At 45.7% G+C, this 24,603-nt stretch overlaps 1 protein-coding gene across 4 annotated transcripts in view; it reads left to right on the top strand.

Moving 5' to 3' along the window:
* The window catches only part of MAP3K15 (mitogen-activated protein kinase kinase kinase 15), a 1,281,486-nt gene that overhangs the window by 629,798 nt on the left and 627,085 nt on the right, over positions 1-24,603 (top strand). The window lies entirely within an intron of this gene.

Raw genomic sequence — 24,603 nt, 5'->3', positions numbered from 1 at the left:
AAACATGCAATATAATATATAAAGAAAATATATAATGGGTAACATAATAATGTCCTTCGCTCGGTCTCTGGGTCTTAGTGATGTATGGTGCCACCACTACCACCATGAGCCTGAGGGCTACACCTTTCTCTCCAGAGTCAATGACACTGTTTCTAGACTGGTCCTCACTGCACATTTACATCTGCCTACCTGGAGCCGGTCTGACCATGCTCCTTTGGAGCCACACAATAATTGTGACCGACCACACTCCTCAACCCCCTGGAAGCTCAGTCCCTGGTGGCTTACCCAACAGCCTTTCCAAGAGTATCAGCAAAACAGCTTAATACAATTCCTCCATGGAAATACAGGATCTGTAGACTCTGCTGCCCTCCTATGTGCCACTACTGCATACAGCGTGGTGAGGAGGCTGTGTAGTGAAATCTTGGTTGGCCCTTGAAAATCAGACTCAAATGCAGGAGATTGTGGCCCTTGGCCACGCAGCAGAAGAGGTAGAATGTACAACCGCCAGGTGATATCAGAGAAGACATGGCATACGTTGATGCAGGCCATGCTCGCGCTCCAGCAGCTCCAAATGGATGAGGCTAGGAAACTCTGACAGGTGTCTCAGAGTCACCTCTGTCAACATAGAAATAAGACCTATAAACTACTGCACTGGTTAAGCCAACACACAGATAGAAACTGATTCCTGACCTTGATTTAGGATGAGCCAAGGAGCACCATTCTGGCCCGGAGGGTGTGGTGGATACATATGCCACATACTACACCGCACTCTAGGTTGAGCAGCGGAATCGCTCAGTAGAAGAACTTAAATTATATATCTATGCAGTCCATTCGCAATGTCTGAGCACAGTTAAGTGGCAATCACTGGAGGAGGAACTGCTCATGGCGACTTAGGTTATGAATGCTGTCACTCAGTTGTCGGGCAGCGACTCTGGGTGCCAATGGCCTTCCTATAGAGCTCTACCGTTGCCTGGCGATGTCCTCACAGAGCCTCTATTGAATCTTTACACTGGGGCACGTAGTAGAGGGCTGCTCCCGGGGGACCTGGAGGAGATCCATATTGTCACCATTCTCAAACCAGGGTGCCCTTCCTAACGCTGTTCATCATACAGGCCTATTTCTTTGGTCAATTCGAAACTAAAATCCTGGCTAAGGTTCTCACAGCATGGCTCAGTACTGTTGTTACTGACTTAATTCATAAAGATCACAGCAGATTTATGCCCCATAGGTCAATGCACCACAATATTTGTCAGCTACACCAGTGGCGGCTCCTCTGCTTAGAGAGGGGAGCATCACCCCACTGCTGATCTGCCACAGTAAAAGAAAGGAAAAATAAAATGACAATAACACAATGTTATTATCATTTTATTCTTCCCGGCTGCTGCAGCATGAGGGCGGTGGGGCAGCTCTGCTGACAGAGCAGGGGAGGACTGGTGGGTACACTAAAGTGTGCCTGATGCTTTGGCTGGCCCAGTCATGCGCTCCTTAGCAATTTCTCAATGCAGATTGCATTACAGCCTGCATGGAAAACATGCCCATGCCCCCAGTCCCTGTCGCTCAGACTAATCACAACGCTGCATTGCAGCATTGTGATTGAATTAGGGGAGCCTGGCTGCTTCCTGTTCGGTGGAGGAGAGATGACGTGGGACAGAGTGGCAGAAGGTAAGTGAATTTTTCGTTTTTTTACAATTATACCTCCTTACCCCCTTGTCCTCCCCCACCCCACTACCCTAGATTTGTGCTGCTGCCTTTGCACTTCACATCACACTGGCGGCTGCCGACCAGCTAAGACAGCCACTCGCTGTGCTACTGATCAACTTTGAAAAGGCCTTTGAAAGTGTTTGATGGCCTACAGTCCACACTGCTCTACTACCTAGGTTTCGGGCTCCACTACCTGTTATTTATTTGATTGCTCTACGGCACACCATGTGCTCGAGTGAGAGTCGGGGGAGTTCTGTCAGCATTTATTGCCCTCAAAAGGGGCACATGACAAAGATGCCACTGTTGACCTTATTATTTGCACTGATGATAGAGCCCCTCGTAAATCGCTGACCAACACGTGAAGGGTTTATATAGTCCGAGACTTGCAAGGATTGGGTATCTTTATAAGCAGATGACCTGCTGGTACCTCAGTCATCTGCATGTTACTGGGCAAATAACCGTGGAAAATCTTGAAATCTTTGGGTAATACTCTGGGCTCTTCATCAACTGGTGTGAGACAAAGTTGTTCCCAGTGGGGTTGTAAAGAGGGACCGAAGAATGGGCTTGGATTGAGGGTCTAATGTTGGTGACAGTAGGATTCCTCTGATTGTGGGTTACTGTCCATGACACAATGACACAGGCTGCTAAACTCACCTCCGTACTTGCAGCGATCCACAGCTCTGGTCCTCGCTGCCTTTATCCATACTTGGGCGGGTGGTGCTGCTGAAGATGACTACTCTCCCGTGACTGCTGTACGCAGTACAAAACTACCCTTACTACATACCAAAGTCAACATTGACAGCATTTGCGTTGGTGCCCACTGCATTTTTCCGGGGAGTGGACCCCAACGGATGGCCTTTAGCAAGTGTTGTAAGTCAACATTTGACAGAGTATTAGTGATGATTGAGCTGCTATCCTACAACAGAGCTTCTCGTCTATTGGTCCTCAACAGCTGGATTTACAGACCTGTGTACGAACCGACCTAAAGAGGTGGTTCATGGACAATGACCCCTGGCTTTATTACATATATGGAGGTGGACTGCCCCCACATGCCCACCTTCTGACATGGACAGTGCTGACAACCTGACCATCCTCACTCAGAGACCTCCGTTAGTAAGGCAGGTTGACAAAGGAGGCACCTTTGTGGTGTGGAACTACTATGCCCAATGTTTCACAGCTGCAAGGATCCATAGTTCAAACTCCTTCGGGATCACTGCCCTGGGTCATGTTTTGATTGTTTCAGATATGAAGTCGTTTACCCAGCTTCAAAACCATTTTGGGCGGTAAAGGTCCCATTTTACAAGTATCTGAAGCTGTGCCATCCTTGAGACCATACCTGTGAGGGTGTGAGGACATCCCAGAATTCAGTCCTCTGAGACTGACCAGATTTCTCCTTCTCGACAAAGTCTGTGTTTCCCTTTTTTATAAGTCCTTAGTGATTAATGCCCCAGGCTCTTTCCAGACACCGCTGGAAAATTGAGAGAATGATCTCTGGATGTTTGATTAGGGAGAGTGGCCGACCTCGCTCACGAGCCCTAGAGTGACCTTTATAACCAAGAGGTTTCACTGCATGCAGTTTAAATATCTACACTGTATATATATTTGACTCCACAATGGCTCTGACTAATGAACAGAAGGCCAGTTCTTTCAACCTCTGTGAGGAGGCAATGGGAGATTTTACCGCTCTGTCTTGGGTTGTGGGTCCTTCATTCTTATTGGAACTCAATTGAGGTTGAAGAACCGGGTTTTAAAACCCAGAGGCGCCAGGGGCACGCCCAAAGTCTTCGGGTTCACCTGTCTTAGAATACAGAGACAAAGGATACTTCTCGGTGATGTCAAAGATCAAATTTATTGTCTGCAACCAGGAACAGAAGTCTACGAAGTACGACACAAGTAGGTTTGTCAGAGACTGCTCAATTTTGTATAGCGAGACATCGTCTTTTATGCTAAAAATCACATTCTGGACAAACACCCACTATTTACAGTTTGTCCAATCACAGGTAACATTGTAAAAGATATCGCATGACGACAAACCCACTTTTCAGTTGTCCAGCCCACCATCAATTACATGGGAAAGCCCAACATTCTTTCTCGAACAGGCCGGACAAACCCATAATAAAAGACCACAACCCATATCATAAATAGACCATAAAAGAAGGAACAGAAACAGATGAGAAGTAGGATAAGGTGTGTGTGCATACCAAACTTTACAATCTCCTGTGATCTGATCCTTAATCTTGATCAGCTACCGGGCAAGGAACTGGCTTAACAAGGTCAGCTTCAGGCAACGAGGTCAGTTCACTCAGGTCATTCAGAAGTCAGCTAACGTGTACGTGTACTAAAGACTCATTCGGCAGTAGTCATCGGCCTATGTGAAGGCAACCACAAAATGGCTGCCATGCACAAAATGGAACCCAAGGGTTCTGAACGAAATCCCTAAATACGTAGTGAATCCATCGATCTAACATGGCGAAATCACTCGTACTTGCCGCACTCACTAGTTACGGTTCGCTACTATCAAATTCGTAACGAAACCATGACCTTTATGAAACGGGTTCAGAATTCACGGAACCTCAAGGTGCTCATTATCGCTCATACCATAGATGGCCCTCCTCAATATCCTGGACATTGAAGGATTCAAGCATGCTGAATGGTCATTACTGAGATTGGGCTTGGTGATTGAGAAAAGAGACAGAGCCCTCCAGTGGTGGCAACCAGCGGCTCCTGATATTGGGATGTAGCGTACCTAAATTGAACTGTTACGCATTGGAGAAACCAATTTATGAAGCCCGGCATTGTTCCCAAAAGCAGGAGAGGATGTTGGACAATTGTCAATGATACCAGAAGAGAACGTTATAAATTGTATAAATTGCTTATGTCAGCGATCGTCCACTAATGGGTAATGAGGGAGATGATGCCTGCTGATGATATATCAGGTGACTTTATGTTTGTTCTTTTTCCGTTTCCTTTTTTTCGATTTCCAGATAATGTTTTACAAAATCTCAATTTAGCAGATTATATATATAAAACATTAAGTAATGAATGGATGATATGGTACATTACCAGCCTTTTGATATGAGCGAAGGGCAGATGAATGGATGTCCTGGTGTTCTGTTGTATCTTGTCTTCATGCTTCATATAGTTTTGACACTGTCCCTTTAACCTGTTCATTCTTTTTGGATCTTTCTTTACTCCTGTGTTCTCTCTCTTTGCTTGGTGTGGCAGTTGCTTGCTAGCCTGGAGAGGGACACCAGCTGTTGCCTGTAGCTTATAATATACCTTTCCATTGGTATTCTTGTATGGTCATTATAACTTCTTTCCATACAACATGTTCATAGTTTAATTTCTGGCTGTACAAAGACTCAATGCAGATCTCACCCTAGCATGAACCCACCAAGTTCGGATTTATAAGATGTGGTCTGTGAAGAAGAGGGGGTTGGGCTTGCGTGCTATCCCGCAGGATCCCTTCTGTGAAAAGGGTTTGTCGAGATCCCAATGACGGAGGCAACAAATGGATAGAAAGTGTCTTCAGAGAGGCAGGGCATAATGCACCGAAGAGGATATAGACGTAGAGCAAGTTTGGCAAGCATGAAGAACAAATGATCCTTGTGAATGAACACATCCTGAAAAATTGTGAGCACAGTGATAGAATAGTGATAGAGCTAGTCTGATCCAGCAGTGATGCAAGTGCCACGATGCCGGAATAGGAGATGAAGGAGCTACAATTATCTGTTGATACCACAACCAGAGGGTAAGACGTAGAGTAAGTTCTAATCGAATTCCAGAGTCCATCAGTACTTTGGTCCGAGTGACTGACTAGCCCAGTTGCAGCTTTAGCGTAGTAGCTCTCAGTTGAGTGCTGCAGCAGAACTGCCACTAATAAGAACTTGAGGGAGAGAGACTAATAGTGACAGTATAAGAAACACTCATATTACATGTTAGTTTAAAGAGTGGTGCTGTAGCAGTTCCAGGTCTGCCGAGAGGAGGCACCAGTACCTTATCAGTGAGGATAGAGAAGCAGCAGAGCCATTGACTAGAAGGTCTAATGTAGAATATAGGGGTGACTGAAAAGGAGAGTGTGCTTGTGGGATGAACAGAGGGATTATGAGCGTGTAATTTCAAGCTACTCTTGCGCAGCATAGCACTTTTGCGATTATACACTGTATTACGAATAAATAGTCCTTTTAATTGCCAGGCTGATTTGTCATTTAATGGAAATACCTCACTGTGCTATATTAATATTGTTTGTTCAGGATGGGTATTAGCTTCCCTTTCATTGTGCAGCAACAATTGTGCCATTTGTCAGTGCCTGGACCAATGAAACTGAAAGATAAACGTAAATACTGGTGGCAGAAAAAGAAGAGGGTGTGTCAAAAGGGTGCAAGAGATGATAATTGAGTTTTAGAGTTGTAGACGAATGCTTGGTGGGGATGCATGTGCCTTCAGATTAGCCGCTGGTAGCCAACACTGTGGAGCCTAAATTGGAGGCACGAATTTTTTGCCAAGCGGGCACCCTGGATGTAATTTTTCTGCAAGAAAAAGTGGCAGCCAACAAGGCTGTTAGAAGCCTGTTTGTTGACCTTCTGTTCCTGGTGCTGGCTCTTGACTCCTGTGATCAGTGGTAGCAGGGGTAGCAAGAGTGGTGTTGCAGATCGCACAGAGATGACCTAGGTTGGTAGGCAGGTCCCCCCTTTGGTGTGGGGCAGTGGATCAACTCTGTGATGTCGGTGGCGGCGAAAGGGTGTGTGACGTCACTTCCCATTCTTGTGTCAATTTAGCGAAGTGACGCCCATGATGGGCCTCAGCTGCTGAACACATTTAATGTGAGGTAAGTCTAGTGCTAGTACACAACCCCACATGGCCCATGGATTGGTGACCTGGAAGCACAAAAAACAATTTGAGACTACATTCATTGATGGATTGCTAGATTACCAAACAGAAACGGTGCATTTGCCTCTGGAGTTTGTGTGCCGATGTTCAGCTCAGGAAATTAAATTGAATAACCCACGAGGCAGCCATGACTAGCGTAAGCAGAGTCATCATTTCTCGTCGAAGGGCGAGTGCTTAAATTGCCGGAAGCAGCTGGCTGCAGCAGGTAGTGCTGACAGAGCAAACACGAGAATTATTTACATATTAGCCCGTTCCTAGACGGCCAGGGATCGGAGAACGGTAAGCGGATCTGAAAAGTCATCAGCAAGGGCCCTAAATCCCGGTGGGATTAGCAGGATACCTCCAAGTGGCTTTTAGGCTCTGTCGCTCTGTTTACCTCTTTCTCTAACAAATGCCTTTTTTTCCTTTTTACTTGAAGTGACCTTTTGACAGGACTCAAGGGCGTGAAATTTAATTAAAGAGAAAATGCAAAGAGAAAATGTAGGTTTACCCAAGCAGAAATGAAATATATTGGGACCTTTAGAAAACTATAGTGTGAAACCACATTTATATGGTACAGCATCTGTTTGATATTTCTGTGTCGTTGGTCAGCAGATGTGTTTAAGCACTAGGGGCCCGATGTAGGTGAAATAGATTTACCGATTTTCAATTACCGAATTTTACCGATTCGGTAATTAAAAATCGGTAAATCTATGGGGTGGACATGTAGGTATTCCAGATGTGCTGGAATACCGAATCGGATGATTTCGGTGTTTACAGATTCGGTAAATACCGAATCGGTAATGCCCATTCATTCCTATGGGCTTTGAAGCCCATAGGAATGAATGGGCATTACCGATTCGGTATTTACCGAATCGGTAAATACCGAATTTCACTTTGACACCCTCTGGCACCCCCAAAACAGGCTCGGGTGCCATGTGGCAGGCATACATGCCCTAAGGACAGGTCTGCCTGTCACATGGCATAGGTGTGCATGCACACATGTGCATGCACACCGGAATCGGTATTTTACCATCAAATTGGATTTGATGGTAAAATACCGATTCGGTAAGGCCTTTGGGACTCTGAAGAGTCCCACCTACATCTGGGTGGCTCACATTCGGTAAATTTACTGATTTTTTATTTTACCGATTCGGTAAAATAATGCCCCCTACATAGCGATCACCTATTTACCGATCGGTAACGGCCGAAAATAACGATTTTCGGCTGTTACCGACCGACCTACATCTGGCCCTAGGAGGCATATTTATGAGCCCCTTGCGCCGCCACTTTATGTGACGCAGCGCTGGGGCAAACCAACACATATTTATGAGGTCACGCAAAGCCACTTTGCATGGCATTAAATGGCCTCTTAGATATGGAGTAAGTTAAGGCAGCACAAATCACTGAGTTTCCTTACTCTGTGCTAGATGGTGTTCCATGGGTGTTGCATGGGTATTCCCAGCAAAACCCATGGACTTTGATGCTTCCCCAGATAATGAAAACCAGGGGATGTGCCAAAACCTTACGGCTCCTGAGGTGAGGCATGACAAGGAGAAATAACTTTATCTCTCCTCGTTTATCCCTGTTTTTATCTGTGCTGCTTTCTGTTTAGAAAGAGGAACACACCTTAATGGATTGTTTCTGTGCAGGAAGGTGCTCCTTCCTGCTCCTAACCCCTTAAGTGCTGCCGTCGGCCAACGGTCGTCGCGAGCACTACCTTGCCAGTGCTGCGCACGACCGTTGGCTGACGGGCCAGCATTCGTTCTCTGAACGTTCAGCGCTGGGCGCTGAACCGTCGACGCTCCTATGAGGTTAAACAATTCTGCTGACAACACAGGCACACTTGCATCATGGTGCAAGGATGCCTGCATTGGCACTAGGCTGCCAAAACAGCGCCTGCGCAGAGGGAAAGGACAGGAATGCACCATATTGGATAAATATGGTGCATTTCTGCCCTTACACTTTGATGTACGGCAAGGGCAGCAAAATGCTTGCTGCGCTGCCCTACGCCAAATCCCGTAAATATGCCCCTAGGAGTATTACTGATTTTTGAATTTTACTTTAAACCTGTGGCCAGATTCAATTAACACTTTTGTGTCTAAAGTATTTGAACTGTCGGCAGTATTGACTGTAACACATCATCAGGTTTGTGTTGGCGGTACATGAATTTGCTGGTGATCAAGGCTGTTGCCGTTATTTGTATCTATTGTACAAAGTGCTGCATGATAGATATTGCAATGGCTACTGGAAAAGTAGTATATATGGCCCTAGCAATGAGCAATATACTATAGGCCAGAGGTCTTAAAACCTTTTTAGTGTGAGAAAAATATTTTCAAGTCGGACCCCCCTCCAATACTTCATGGCAAGACTTGGTGGGGGAGGGAAGGGGGGAGGTGGGCAAAAGGGTCATGGCTTATGAGCTCATTTCACTGGTACTTTTTCTTTAGTACATTTAGGGCCAGATGTAGGTAAGTAACATTTACCGAATCTTAATTACCGAAAATTACCGAATTTTACCGATTCGGTAATCAAGATTCGGTAAATGTGAGGGGTTGGTATGTAGGGAATCCAGATGTTCCCTTTTACCGATTCGGTAAAATTCGGTATTTACCGATTCGGTAAATACCGAATCGGTAAAGCCTATTGATTCCTATGGGCTTCAAAGCCCATAGGAATCAATAGGCTTTACCGATTCGGTATTTACCGAATCGGTAAATACCGAATTTCACAAGGGTGCAGGGGGTGTCACTTTGACACCCCCTGGCACCCCCTAAACAGGCGTGGGTGCCATGTGGCAGGCATACATGCCCTAAGGGCAGGTCTGCCTGTCACATGGCATAGGTGTGCATGCACACATGTGCATGCACACCGGAATCGGTATTTTACCATGAGGTTTTATTTCATGGTAAAATACCGATTCTGTAAGGCCTCTGGGACTCAGAAGAGTCCCACCTACATATGTAAAATACCGAATCGGTATGAATACCGATTCGGTATTTTACAGATTCGGTAACTTTACCGATTCGGTAAATATACCGAATCGGTAAACAAGGTCCCCCTACATCTCATTGACCCATTTACCGGTCGGTAACGGCCGAAATCGGCCGTTACCGACCGGTAAAGGCCACCTACATCGGGCCCTTATACTCCACACTAAATATGAAACTTTAAAAGGACTAATATATCAAACAAAACCCGATATTGACTAAAAAACACTGCTTTCCATAATTGGGGTGCTCCAAGGCCCCAATGCATCTGCACCAGCTGCACTAATGATAGCTGTGGACCTGAGTAGCAGGCTGGTCTCCTCTGCTCTTCTCACCCCTTCCACACCACTCCAACCTTGAATTGGATTCACTCTCTCTTTCAGTCAGAAAAGGAGATCCCACAAGTTGCCCGCCCCTTTTCAACTTGAGTGCTCTTAGTCCTAACGCTAGCTAGGAAAATGTGTTGCTATACCTCTTTTGTAAAGTAAGCCAATCATCATTGTTATGCAGTGGGTGCTGCTCACTTCTGGGCCTGATGCCTGAGTGTCCCTATCAGCAGCGGCCAAATGCGATGCAGCGCGTGCATCGCAATTCTTTTTTATTTATTTATATGTTTACTTACCTCTATTCGGCTGTATTCCATACATTACTACCCCCCACCCTGCCCCTCCACCGCCCTGCAGCACTCCCACCACGGGCCACTACTGGTCTCTACAACTGAGTCAGTAATGAGACTTTATAAATAAATAAATTAATAAAGTGTCCTTTTAATGGATTTATAAAAGTGTTTGCAGTAGGTACAGGCTGATTAGCTATTACTAAAGTGTAATCTTTGGAAGCACCTATTTTATCTTCAAACCTAAATCGCTTTGTTGCGGCCTATCTTATACTGGAGGCTCCTGGTGTAATGTCATTCTGTGGCTGCAGCGTTTTTTGAATAATTATGGATTTTCCACATGTGCCACATAATCCATCATCTGCTGCATAATCTGTAGATTTAAACAAAAAGAATTGTTTCTAGCTTGAACAGATAAAAAATTACTAAAAATGAGGTGACGTGTCCCGGTGCAATAGGAAGTCCTTTGCAAATCTTAACTGGTCATCTTTCAATTACTTATTGCTATATTTGAGTGATAATCTGGAACAAATGAGGTGAAATGTTTTTTCAGACATTGTTAATGACAAAGAAAGGAAGTAATACTATCTTAAGATGTGCCACATTATGCTGCATAATATGACTTTTTGTATTGCATAATTTCGTCAGCCCAGCCACATAATTTGGGCGTACCCTGACACATAATTTTCGTGGCCCGCTTTATACTAGATACTGCCAAAAGAAGTTTGTTCATATGATCAGCCGACAATTGCCAATCCTACCAACACATACCAGGTTCTGTGACCCGGCCCTGTTTCGTTGATTACTACCCTAGTCTGGATCTGCCCATCACTGAAGTAAACATCGTACTCTCTATTAGGGACAAAGTGAAACGTATACATTGTGAAGGGTGATCTGATGGTACTATAGTCTGGAAAAAGTAAAACCTTTTTGTTGGCTGTAAATCACGCAGTCCCAACTATTAGCCCCAAATTGCATCATTTTTATATTATTTGTTATCATTTTCTTTTTTGTTGTTTACATTTATTTATTTATTTTTCATATTTGTAGTACGCATCAGGTTATGTGTTTGTATCCCAATGCAGTTTTAACTCAATAATCTTCCTCAGCAGATTTACAACGTAGATTGATTCAATTAAACAACAGACTCTTACTCAACATTGTGATAATGGCCGAGTTGTCTTAGTGAATAATTGGTGAAACAATTTGCAACATAACATTGATATAACAAGGGAAATAGCACATTAACATTAACTCCTACTCTCAGAGTTGTGACATTAAAATAGTGCATCACGTTAGACATCATAGATCACGTTTCTATGTTACCTATCTATTTTCTTACACGCAGTGCTTGGTTGTGTGTTAACGTGATTGCATGCCACCATCTAGGCCCCCATTCCTCAAGTGACGCCTGTTGCTTGTTGTGCTGTTTGGCCTGGGTAAGTGTCAGTGAGGAGCATTGCACCCGTCGCCCTACTCACGTTGCTGAACATGCCGCGCATGCTCTAACTTGTCCCTTGTGTTCTGTCTCGCCTGGTAGACTCCGGTCCGCAACTCACTCAGGTGTGCTGTCCAGTACCTCAGTCTGGTTCTGCCAGAGTGTGCGGGATCTGTCAAAATCACATCCCACTCCACTGCCAGCGTCCATTTCCGAATTTCTATCGCATCCTCTCGACGCAACGCTATACTCGCCGCTTGCTCCCAGCAAAGCAGCGACTGGAACCAGGCCTTTGCTGCAGAGGGCTCAGTGGATTTCCAGCGCCGCTTGAGTAGACGTTTGGCTACTATGAGTTGTAGATCTATGTACTGGGACATCACTTTGCATTTACTAGACCTCTGGTATAATCCCAATATGCATACCTCCCATGACCAATTTAGCGTGCGCCTTGTGCATTGTGCTAAATTTGTGGTAACCACTTCCCAGTATGATTGTATAGCTCCACAGGACCATAGCATATGAAGTAAGTCACCCCCTATTTCACCACATCTTGGGCAACTGGCGTCGGTGCGATCAAAGTATTTATTTATTTATTTTGGCTGGTTTCAGGTAAGCCCTGTGCGCTATGTAGTACTGGATGAGCCGGAATCTTGCATTACGGGGGACGCGAATCGGCCTCCTGAGGATAGCTTCCCACTTGCGCTCAGTGCTGGGTCCCTGCAGATCTGCATCCCAGCGAGCATGGAGAGAGCTCTACTACGGTGCTGTGTGAGTGCGCAAACCATTTGACAAGATGGCGGCCTGTCCCTAGTCCAAGTAAATATTGTACAGTCAGATGGGTGGCCTGCTCCTGTGCTATGTTACTCCATGGTGACTGTAATGTGTGGGTTACTGCCGCATGCAATAGGAACTGGCCGTGCAGTAGGCCCGAATCTTAAGCAAGCACATCAAATTTTGGGAGCTGCCAGTCGCTGTACAGGTCCCCTAGTGTCTGGATGCCTGTTTCTCCCCACTTTGATAGCTCCACACTAGTGACAGCTCAGTGCCTTTTGGGCTTGCCCATAATGGGGAGGGACGGCGCATATGGGGTCACACGGTGCATGATTTGCAGGCTACGATGGAAGCAGTAGTGGGCTACCTCCATCAACAGCTGGGTGGGTGACCTGCCCTTTTTGCTGCGATGGAATAACTCCATTACCTGGGAGTGCGTGAGTACCGGTACCTGAGTCGCCAAGTCTTCCAGATGGCGCGCGCTCAGCCATCTTGCTACCCACTGAAGCTGCGCTGCAAGGTAGTAGTGCTCCATATTTGGTAGCGAGAGGCCTCCATTAATTGTCAAGGGGTACATCTTGGACAAGGCCACTCTGCTGCGCGACCCGTTCCAAATGAACTTCCGCATATCTATTTCCAGGCTTTTAAACAGTGCCGGCTTAAGACACAATGGTAAATTCACAAAATGGTATAAGAGGTGTGGGAGCACCACCATCTTTAGCAGTGCAATCCGCCCCATGACCGTCAGAGGTAATGAGCCCCAAAAGGACATCTGTGCCCGCACAGCGGTGATGGCCCACACCAGGTTACCCTCAAGCAGGTCTGCTGGATCTTTATATATAAGTATCCCGAGTTACTGGGACGTCGACAGCTGCCAGTGCACTGACTTGCCATTAATGGACAGGTGTGTATCTAGAGTGTACTCAGAGAAGGGGTATAGGCACGATTTATCCCAGTTCACTCAGAGCCCTGAAATTGTAGCAAACTCAAGCAATATTCTTTCTTCTGTCGCACAGGATAACATAACATCTTTGAGATATATAAGCAGGTCATCTGCATATAATGCAACCCCATGTATACTGTCGCCCAAGGGGATTCCCCATTCGTCCTGTGTTTTACGCAATGATTCTGCCAACGGCTCGATAGATAGTGCAAACAGGAGCGGAGAGGGTGGGCAGCCCTGCTGCATGTCACGTTCTATGGAGATCTGGACTGATAGGTATAGGCCAGTTTTGACCATGGCCACTGGCTGTGTATAGAGCAGCTGGACGAGACCCAAAAACTCATCTCCTAGATCGTATTTACGCTAAACGCACAAAAAACTCCATTCCAGGGTGTCAAACGCTTTTTCTAAGTCTAATACTAGACATCCTGAATGCTCCCAGACACACCTGAAAAAGCGTGCCCCCTGAATAAGCGGCGCAGATTTAATGACGTACTGCGAGTAGGTACAAACACATTTTGGTTTGTATGGATTAGCTTCGGAACCAATGGGGCCCATCTGCATGCTAATATTTGTGCTAGCACTTTATAATCTGTATTTAGGAGTGCCAGTGGGCGATATGAGCCGAGCAGCTCCGCATTTCTGTTTGATTTTGGTAATGACACCAGTAAAGACAGTTCATCTGGCAGTATCCCTGTCTCCTGCGTGCTTCGGTACATAGAAAGGAGCTGCGGTGCCAGGGTCGGTTGGTAGGCTTTATAGTATTCAGCCGGGAACCCATCGGGTCCCGGTGCTATGGATGTGGCTAGAGATCAGTAGCGGTCCGCAGTAGGTGTTTCTATAGGGCGGTGACGTGGGCAGGAGGAGGGGCAGGGTAGGGGGAAATAATGTATGGATTACGGAGTTTTACAGGTAAGTAAACATTTAAATACATAAAACGAATTTCGTTGCGCACACTGCATCACCAAATGTGATGCAGTGCGCGCAACGAAATTCGTTTTATGTATTTAAATGTTTACTTACCTGTAAAACTCCGTAATCCATACATTATTTCCCCCCACCCTGCCCCTCCTCCTGCCCACGTCACCGCCCTATAGAAACACCTACTGCCGACCGCTACTGCTAGAGATCATATCGCTTTGTGTATCTCTGGCAAGGTGATCGGCTCGTTCAACTCCTCTCGTTGTTCGGCAGTGATTTGGGGCAGGGTTAGTGGGGAGAGAAAGGAGTCCAGCTCCGCTATTTCCTCACAATGTGTGGACCTGTACACTTTGTTGTAATGTGTTGTGAATTCATTATGTTTATCATGCTGTTTGGTGAGCATTTGCCCGGTGGCAGATTGCAGTCGCAATATGGATTGCTGCGCCTGTGCTTGCCTAATCATTCACGGAAGTAGTCTGCCAGCCCTGTCTGCCGCTGTCAGGTGCGTGCCATGTGAGACGTGTAATTTAAACAGCGTAGCCTCTCCAGTACCTCCGCATGTCTTTGCTTCTGCGTATCTATTGTGTGTTGTGTGTCCACACCATGTGCCAGGTCAGCCTCTAATCTAGTTGGGGTGTTCTCAATGAGCCTTACTGTGTTGTCGAGTTGTTTTCTAACACACCAGCTCAAGCCCAGACATTGCCCCCGGACAACTGTCTTGTCTGCATCCCACAGCATCCCTGCATCAGCCACGGAGCCAGCGTTTTCTTCAAAGAACATGTTGATCGGCATGCCCACTGCCTTTCTAAATGAGGGATCTTCTAGGGCCAGGGGCTGTAGCCTCCAGAGGTGTGTGGTAGGTTCCTCATTATCTCCTTGCAACTGCAATACATGGGGGTTATGGTCTGAGTGTGTTTTACCAAGGTAACCTGCATTGGCGTACTGTGTTAACACCGGTTAGTTCGCAACAAAGTGGTCAATACGAATATGCAGGCCATGCGGGTGGGAGCAATGAGAATACAAGCGCGCCTGCAGGTTAATTGCCCTCCACACGTCTGATAGACCCCAGCAGTGCATTCACTCCCTCATTCCAAGTGCATTGGATGGTTCAGCCACCTGTGACAGCAGAGGGACCTATCTAAGGCAGTGTATGAGAACTGAATCGAACTTCCCTCCCAACAGCCAGGGAATGTCGCACCAGCACGAGAGTAGCTTGGACAGCGCGTGCAAGAACCTGTTTGGATTTGTGGTTGGGGCATATATGGAGCCCAATATCATGAGCTTTCCATTTAGTCGTCCCTTTGAGAGGACATATCTTCCATATATATCAACTTCGGTCTCTTCCGGTGTGAATAGTGTCCTTGGCCTGATCCAAATCAGGCCCCCCCTGGCAAATGATGAATAGCCTGTGGAAAGTATCTGACTTTTCCACCATTGCTGGAGTTTGCAAATCTCTGGTTGTGCTATGTGTGTGTCTTGCAAGAGTGCTACATGGGCCTTGCGTAGCCTGAGGTACGCGTAGATGTCATATCTGCAGGCTTGTGTGTGCAATCCTCTGACATTCCAGGTGACTACGTTGGTGGATGGCATGCAGTAAGGGAATGAGACAGCGCTGCGTGTACACAACATGCTGCGCCTGGGGTTAGATGCCTGTATGATGTACGGCCAGTGGATGTGAGTAGCATCCATGTTTATTTTAAACTTGTGTGCATGCCATTTCGAAGGGTTACTGAGAAGGGGAGCCATGTGTGACTTAACTGGGATAGAGCCGAGGGACAATGGGTATCTGCCCAAAGAAGAAACAACGCCATGTGGCAAATGACAGCAGTGTGCGCCGATTTGAACATGTCAGGGGCAAGGAATGGATAAGATATAGTTTGTGGTAGGTGTGATGACATTGTGGACCCGCGATGCATATGTGTACTCGTGTGCTGTGTCTTGATGTACATAGTGCATTGACCACTTAACGGCCGGCGCTGATACCAGAAAGCCAATTCAACCCAGTGCGTCCCACTTACCAGGATGCCCTGCGAGACGTGTGCATAGACTTGAAGAGTAACTCTTCATTCTGGTGTAATTACGTAGGTGTGGGTCCACCGATTGAGGCAATCTATTACATTAAATCATCTGCAGTATGTGGTGTCACCACGCGAAGCGCCTGCAAGCCCTTGCCAGTTGGCCACACTGCCAGAGAGCTGCTTTTGCTTGATGAGTGTCCCTGCTGGGCCATCGACTTCTCATATTTGCCAACGCTCTCAGAACACCCTGCCTCTCTTGCAACAATTGCTCTGGGTTAGGAGCAGTCTTTAGCTGACTTGGCAGCCCAGCTGCTCGCAACCTGTGTCTTCTCCAGCGACCTCTGTGGCCTCTCATGTTTGGCTGCAGGTCATTGCTCCTCTGGCTTGGTGAATTATGGTGGCCCGCAGATTCGAGTCAGTCCCATGCATTGTCTGCCTCGTTGAAGAAGTGAGTGGATCCATCCACGACCACCCGCAAACGGGCCGGGACTATGAGGAAGTATTTTAGATTCAGGTCCCACATACGCCTCTTGACTGGGAGGAATGTGCTGTGCTGTTTCTGCACACCCACAATATAGTCAGGCAAGAAGAGGACTTGAGAATTGTCTACCTTGATTGACTCAATTTTTCTGGTTTCGCATAGGATCGCATCTCTGTCTTTGAAATTCAAGAGCCAGAATGAGGGATGTGGCCTAGCACCCGGCAATGGTTGGCCCGATGGCACCCGGTGTTCTTGTTCTATTGCGAAATAAGAAGAGAGCGAATCTTCTGGCAACAAGGACTTCATCCACGCCTCAGTGTATGCCTTTGCCCTCCACACCTTCCGGTAGGCCCACCACGCAGACATTGTTCCTACGGGAATGGCCCTCAGCATCATCCACTCTGCATTCCATCTAGCGTAGACGCACAGTGAGTTCACCAAGCTCAGCAGTCAATGCCTTAGTGACCGGAGCGACCTCCGCAGCTTCTGTTGCCAGCTTACGACCCTCCCAGCCAGCTTTTTATGATCCGCATGGAGGAGCATAAAGTAGGACGTGACTTTATCTATGCGGATTGTTAGAGACGCTCTGGTCTGTGTCAGCGTTTTGCCAATATTCAGCACTGCCTGGAGCATGAAGTCTATTTTTGACTGCAGTGTAGAAGACCTGAAGGCCCCTGATTCTTCAGTTGGTTGGACTGGCTGCGCTGGGTCTTGTACTTGCTGCATAAGTAGTGGCACCTGCTCCTGTCTGGTTTTTACCCATCACGCGCTATTGACTGAGTGTTCTTGCTAGATGACTGGGTATTTGTCAATGACTTTTAGTCCTCCCTGGGGCCTGGGGGAGCTCTCCGCATGTGGCGCACCAGTCAAGTGTGTAAAATGCTGTCTGTTACCGCTCGGGCCAGTAGTGTCCAGCAGGGGTCTGTCGCTCAGGTCCGGGGTGCCTTGCCCCCGTGGTGCTACCCTATAGTGACCTCCCGTGTTGTACTCACGTCTCACCTTTGTAGGTTTGTGAGCCTGTTCCAGTTGCAGATGCTGGGATCATTTATATCCTGTAAACGGCCGGGCCTACGCAGACTGCCGTCTGTTGTTTTTTGGCAGCAAGTGACTGGCACATCATAGATGCCACCAACGGCCCTTTAGTTGGAGCTTGCTGTGATCTGTAGCTACCAGGCTGTAGTTAATTCCCTGCGGGGTACCAGAACAAGCCTCACTGCGTTCCCAGTTCCGCTTGTTCCAGTGGTGGCGATGACAGCGGCCTCCGAAATAAGTGCAATCAGTCTCTCACTTCACTTTCACGCAGGCTGGACTCAACTGCCGCCTCCGCTGCAGTTATTTGGTAGGCCCGAGCTGACATGCCTCCGAGAGTGCGTGCGAGCTCTGTCTTGATGCAACGTGTCAGTCAGGCCTCAACTCCACGGCCCGGTCCACCCAACATCCAATATTAGTTGGGCCACACCGCAGTCTCCCAGCACACATCTCAGCCCGTAGGCGGCGCTGCTCACCTTGTGTCGTCTCCATTTCCAGTTGCTCCCGGGTCTCACAGCAGCTCTCCAAGACTGCCACGTGCAGCTTTGTGCGGCCATGGCAGACCTGGACTTTGGTCCGGCTTTGTTCCGTCGCCCACCTCGGGTTCACACTGCTGTCCGCCCAGGCCAACAACGCTACATGGCCTCAGTCACAATGGGTCGCCACACCTCTGCCATAAACAAGGCAGCGTGTTTTCAACCGTTACAGTCATCTGCTCCGAAGCCGCAGCTTGGCCCTGGCCTTCGGACGGTCCGTCAGAGCAATGCAGGCGGTTGCCTTCCGGCCGGGCGGCCATCCCAAGCCTCCAAACGCACACCGCTGGCCCCCACTGGCAGCAGGTATCCAGTAGGGTGGTCGAGGCAGTCCGATGGCACCAGCTAACTTAGGATAATTGAAGGATTATCGGGCCAACGGACGACGCCTCTCAGAGTGCGTCCGCCATCTTGGCTGGTTGGCCATGCCCCACTATAATTTTTATATTAGATAAAGATTTTTGCACCTACAAGCTGCAAACTCCCAGCAAGGTTCTCGTTGAGAGTGGTGTTATAAATATCACGATTCCTTCAAAATACCCACATGTTTTCCACTGAAGTTTCACACAGAGATTTCGATTGCTTTCAGTAGGCAAAATTGCCGTTTTGAAAACTAAAGCATGATTCCAATGAGCCTGGTAACTCCTGTCACGTCGCCAATTGTAATTTAAAGGTAGCTTATGATGAGGGTCTTAGTGAAATACGTAGTTGCCATCAACCAATAATATATCAGCCAAGTAAAAAAGACAAATAGATCATAAACAGATTTACTCAGTAATATTTCTGAAATTCTTTAAAGTGAACAAACATTTCATTTTTGCATTTAAAAAACCAATAAGGTGCTTCACATGTGTGGGTGTATGGTGTTGTCAAAGTTACACAATCTATCAAACTCTAAACATTAATAAACAAGCATTTGCAATGCAATAGGTCTCGCATTTACGTGAGTTTAAGCTATTGGCATTGTAAATGAAAAGGCCTTTTATTTGTTTTAAAAACCAAAACATAAATAGAAGGCCTTGTCATTTACAATGCCAATATCTCAAACTCGCGTAAATGCGAGACCTATTACATTGCATTGCAAATGCTTGTTTTGTAAATGTTGTGTTTGTTCCACCGATAGAGCCCTGCCTCTTTACCCAACTATTTGATTGGCTGGTTTCTTTGCTTACTCTGTTCACATTTAGGAAACTTCTTTTCATTCTACACTTTAAGACAATCTTTTGCACTACTTTATTTTTTAATTTGACGATCCATCTTCGATGAATAAATAAAAAAGAACAAAAAGACACAATGTGGCAGAGCCCACATCATACCACTGATTTCATCTGTAGTGCACCGCATACTGCAAATCCACAGCCTCCAACTCAGGTGACCTGCATGCTAAATGTGGTGGCCATGCTGGAATTTTAAAACATCTAACACTATTCACCACAAGGCATCTACCCTTTGCTATGTTTAATTTATTTTTTATTACATTCATATGCCTGTCTTGTTTTGACAGCAGTATGTTTTATGTTTTTCCCCTTCATTCCATTAGTGTATCTTCCACATGGTGTTTAGTTCGTGTGTGTGTTATTGTAATTGTGTAAGTGAATGGATGCAAAAATCACTCAGCAGGTGACTGGATGGATGCTTGAGTGCATAGTAATAAAGTTGCATGTATGACAACCTACTGAATGCCTATACTCATCAATGACTGAAGAGGCCCTTTCATTTAAAAGCCAGACCTATTGGCATTGCCAATTCTAGTTTCTTTTCAGGTCTTACTCCTTTTAAGAAGAGACGTTCAGTGCAAATGTTAGCTGTCCTGAAAGAAAGTACACCCAACTATCAGTAAGGGTGGCCAAGGCTGTGTACGTGGATGCAGAACTGAAGTTGATATTTTTCCTTTAGGCGTGTCGTATCCCAGTTGGACATGATAACCTAAGTTTTCCTTGGGATAAGACATTGTGCCAATATTAGCTACTCTGTGTGAGCAGGGCAGATAATTATCGCTTGGCATTGTCTGCCCGGGTGCTCTTTTGAATGAATTCCCACTTGCCACCCGTGTTTTTCCACCTGCTCTGCAGAATGCACTGGTACCTTTCCCCCTGCTCCGGGAGAGGACACCAGTGACACAGAGCTTCCTCATCTCCTGTGTTTCGGTGAGGTGATTAAGTGAGTCTGAACTGAAGTTCTGCATGTTTATCCTCCCTCCACATATTTAGTGCTCTCAGGAAGTGCACTTCCCAGCAGGGTCATGCCATTGTGTTTATTATAGAGCTCCGTGTACAGGATCTAACAAGCCGACTCCGAGACTGCTGACGCTGAGCAGGGTCCCCTGGAGCTTCAGAGATGATCTGGAGCCGACGGAGAAGCATCCTGCTCGCGTCTCCTGTCGCTGTGCGTGCTGAAAGAGACGCCATGAGCGTGCACCTCGGCTGTCCAGGTGCACCCTGAAAGAGATGCCGTGAGCGTGCACATGGGCTGTCTGGGCACCGGGAGCGTGCACAACCCTGTCCCCCTTCGCCCACCAAAACGACGACAATGGGTCTCGCCAAGGTGAGTAGCGCATGCGCTCCATCGCTAGGCGAGACCTAAAAATGGGCTTCCATAATTGCCCAACAAAGAAACCTGGAGGCTTTTGGCAGTTCAGCTGAGTAACACGACAAAAAGTGGTGAGCTTTGCATCTCTGAATGTGCAGAACACCATAATGCGTTCGTTGAAGGTTCAGAAATTAAGCCGTGTGCTTGGAAGAAGGGACTAAATGATAATCGACTACATTTATAAAGGAGAAGACTAGAGCAAAATCAGAGCAAATTCAATGTTTAAAAGTCAAAGCACTCTTAAATTACGCACAAGATCAACTGAAGACGCAAATATTACCATACCGAGAATAGTCCAAACTATTCTGACAGAAAGATGACATTGGTACCACTAAACATTACTGGGATTAACACACTGAAGCGATTGTTAGTAAAATAATAGTCACCAAGTGATCATTAAGCAGCAGCTGCATGAGAGGCTTCCAGTACTTCATTTACATTGACAGAAAACAGTGTGTTCTGGGTATGACAGTCTTTGTTCGCTTCATTTGCATCATTCAGGCTGATACCGTTCTTAGCACTAGGTTGTAAAAAGAGTCAAGATCTGCAAATTTGGGTCCTGATTAACAAAACTCTTTCTGTGAGTGGCTGTGTCTTGCTTTTTTCTCAAGTGTAAATCATTCTCTTAAGTAAACTTCTGTATTCATTTTTATCAAATTACTTTGAATGTGAACATTTTGAGAATATTAATTCTGCTATGACTAGGTCATGCATTTAGATGCTCAAAATGAATACTTTCCAAATGCATTTTTGAAAATGACAATTTAATAGTAATTTTATTTTGTATTTACATTTGATAGATTGTTTAAAAAAAACATCAGTTACCTAACCCTTTCACTGCCCTAATGATGTACGCCTACATCATAAAACAATTCGTCACTTTTTATCTCCCTCCCAGTTCAGCTCCTGCTTATTTTGGTACCCCAATTGGGGGCAAACTCCTGGTGGTTCATGAGAGGGAGGTTTCCAGTGGCCTAGCATTTCTGGGCACTAGTAAACTCCCACATGAGGCTGCCCAGGTGCTCACATCCGTGCTGCCTCATTTGTTTGCATGTGACAGCATGGATGACATCCCACACATGTTAAATAGATCTTGAAGGGACTCTCTAGTTGGTCCCAGATCCATCTAAGGATCAAGTTGTTGGGCGGGACTTGAGGTTGAATCTAATAGCAACTCTGATAGCAACTACTACGACCCCCATCTCCTCTACAGCCATGCCTTCCAGCGCAATCCACTTATTCTGTTGCTGAGAGGAAGGGAGGTCGAAGCGAGAGAAGGAGGAACAGCCCAGATCCCCCATACTCCAAGGAGCCTGATGTTTAGATTTTTTTTATTTTCGTCAGTGTCTGCCTTCTATCGGGGGCAACACCACACATCTCCTTGCCCCAGCAAAAAATTGGTTGCAGTTTGGATTTTTTCTTAGCCTAAGAGACAATAAAAATTGGACAGTCAGTAAGGGTAAAGGGAAGTCTGGCACCCAGTGATAGAAACCTTAGGATATGAGGATGGGAATAATGTAATGATGCGGTATGTTTACATGTAGCTCAGAGGTAATACCAAAGGGCCAGGCACCTTAAACCATAAAAACAAATATGCTCTGAAAGGAATTGCTTATACATTTAGTTGAAACTGTTTTATAAAAACTCAAAAAAGGAACTTGAGGAAACACCAAACCCCCTAAAAACAATCAATGTAGGCTTACTGGATCAAAGTATGAGTAAATCAGTTCCAGTGTACTTGTTTGAGCTAGAGTCCATGGTTTTAATCACTTAATTGTTATGTTACTTCAACACTCAAAACATAACAGGTTCAGAGTTGCAGCCTATGCACATATATTTCCAGTTGAAAAAATACTGCAATACATGATGCACAGGCGCATATATGTGTGACTCCGCTCCTGAGTGGTATAGTGCTAAAAAAAATCCATGAGTTGCCTGAGTTGTTGATAAGTTGTCACTTAATTATGTGCAGAGCAAGACGCAATGTTTCAGTCTCTAAATTAATGAATAGGCAAGATCATCATCAGGATATTATGTTTGGGCAAAATGGCTGACCCATATTCAATATTATAACCGATCCACTCTTCAAAAGCTGATGCTGAGGCAGCCTCACCTGCAGCCGAGCAGTGTGGCGAGGCTACCTCAGATTTGAATATTGATTTTCCACTGGACATATTTGTGTTTAATCAATTGCTTTGAGAGCATCTTTGTTCAAATTGCAGTGTTCCCAAGCTCTCAAGGGGTTATTGGGTTGCCCTTTTCTAAACCAACAGATAACCCAAACCAGCATTTCACTCACTTTCCAAATTTCCCAAATGCACTGCACCTTCTTTATTATCTGCGAAAGTATCCTGAAACCTTATAATTGGTATATCTTAAAAGTAGATCATAAAAATATTTGGCTGGCTCATCAGCCATACCTGCTAGCAGAACTCAGGTACTCATAGATGTCTGCTATTCCAACACTCAAACAACTAGAGGAACACAGATTGGAATCATGCCTTGACAGGGATATGCTCCTTTGTGAGAGAGACTGGATGCAATTCCCATATTTTGAGCTGAAAATGCTAAACATCAGACAAATCTCATGTTCAGCTCATTCTACCGACCGACCAATCAGAATGAGGGAGGTCAGGCACCCTGTAGTGGAACCTACAGAATGTATAAATGTTGAAAATGTATGATTGTAATTTTGGTTGCTTCCATGCAGTCCAGTGATAATACCTACATTCGAAAGACATGTACCCTAAACCAGGGTTTCGCTTTATGTTGTTTCCCAAATTTGTTAAATGTAATGATCCCAGTTTATCTCCTGTGGACACCACCCAGGACCCATAGAAACCCCATATATGTCTGGCACCCCATATGGGGCGGTCAAGCCTTGGCAGAGATGTGTTCCTGCATGAGGGGGACCAACGAGAATTTCCATTTTTTGGCAAAGCATAGTTGAAAATGTGACACATGTCATGTTCAGTGGTAGTCAGTCAGGGCACGGGGGGGTCAAACTTACATGAATGTATTCCTTAATATCATACTTAATTAAAAAAGACTTTCCATATGGTCCTGTGTTTGATATCTCTCATGAACAGTGAACCATAAACAGTGTTTCTACCATAATTTAATGATCTGCACTGTGATTGTATAATTGATTGTGCAGACGAATGCGGATTGTGGGATTGTGTCCAGAATACCATGCAGATTGTGGTATTGTGTCCAGAATACCGACAGGACAGAATCCCAGTACAAAAATATTAAGGAACAAAATATCGAAAGGTAATTTCAGAGAGTGCGGTAAGGATTTACTTTTCTTAACTCCACATCTTTGTACCTTGAAGATGTGTATATCATTAAGGTATATATATGTGGAGTTAGCTATAGAAAATGTATTGGAAGATACCTTTCCATATTTTGACCTGCCATATTGTTGTAATGATATTCTGCCCTGTCAGCATTCGGGAACTGATATTCCTAACCTACACCTGTGCAAAATAAATTCCTTAGGAAAGCCCATCCATGTTTGGTAGCCCTTGAATTCAGAAATTTAGGGCAACGTTTCCATGGTTTTTGTGTCAGGATTTAAGTTTGTACATTTTTGGTATAAAAATGAAACTATCTCAAATTTTTTATTAAATCTTCAAACTGCGATGAGATATTGATGCAAGGTTTGCACCTATACATAGTCCTGAAATGTGCTGAAAAACATA

This window comes from Lissotriton vulgaris, chromosome 8, assembly GCF_964263255.1.
Source record: "Lissotriton vulgaris chromosome 8, aLisVul1.2, whole genome shotgun sequence".
NCBI lineage: Eukaryota > Metazoa > Chordata > Amphibia > Caudata > Salamandridae > Lissotriton > Lissotriton vulgaris.
This window is presented reverse-complemented; position numbering and strand designations above follow the sequence as displayed.